This window comes from Alligator sinensis, unplaced genomic scaffold (assembly GCF_000455745.1).
Source record: "Alligator sinensis unplaced genomic scaffold, ASM45574v1 scaffold647_2, whole genome shotgun sequence".
Lineage (NCBI taxonomy): Eukaryota > Metazoa > Chordata > Crocodylia > Alligatoridae > Alligator > Alligator sinensis.
The window spans coordinates 3,594,518-3,595,091 of NW_005841832.1; the positions used below are offsets into that span (position 1 = coordinate 3,594,518).

The following is a 574-nucleotide window of genomic DNA, read 5'->3' on the forward strand; positions in this document are numbered from 1 at the left end:
CCCCCGTTTCCTCCTTGACAGAATAAAAACCCTCGTTTTTCCGCGGCGAACGGGAAACGCGGCTCCGCGGGGGGCCCTGGGAAATGCAGTCCCATCGGCAGAGCCCAGACCTCTGCTCCCAGAACCTGGACACAGTCCTGCCCCCCGGGCGGGGCACTCTGGAGGGACCCCTCCTGCTGCTCCTGGCGCTTCTTCCTTCCCCAGCCTCAACCCCCACGCCACGCCCAGCAACTACTCCACCTCCTCCCCAGAGCTAGCCCTCCCCACGGGGATCCCACTCTCACACCACCAGTGGCTCACATCTCCTCTCCCGCTCTCCCAGCATGCCCCGCGACGGCGGCTTTGTGCAATAGGGGACAAGGACTCCTGTCCCCATGACGCACTCCTTCCTCCCCGGCTCTTCTAGCATGCCCGGGCAGGGACTCACTTTCCCGTGACGCCCCGTACCTCTCAGCATGCCCCACGGTTGCTTTTCCCGGCCTGCCCCGCGCCGGGGGCGGGCCCGCTCGTTTCCATGGCGCCCCGCCCCCCGCTTCCGGCGCCCCCGCTGGCTGCCGAGGCAGGAAGCCGGGCG

At 68.5% G+C, this 574-nt stretch overlaps 1 protein-coding gene across 1 annotated transcript in view; it reads left to right on the plus strand.

The window, feature by feature from the left end:
• PPP1R12C (protein phosphatase 1 regulatory subunit 12C) overlaps positions 1-574 on the plus strand; it is a 27,116-nt gene that overhangs the window by 473 nt on the left and 26,069 nt on the right. The window lies entirely within an intron of this gene.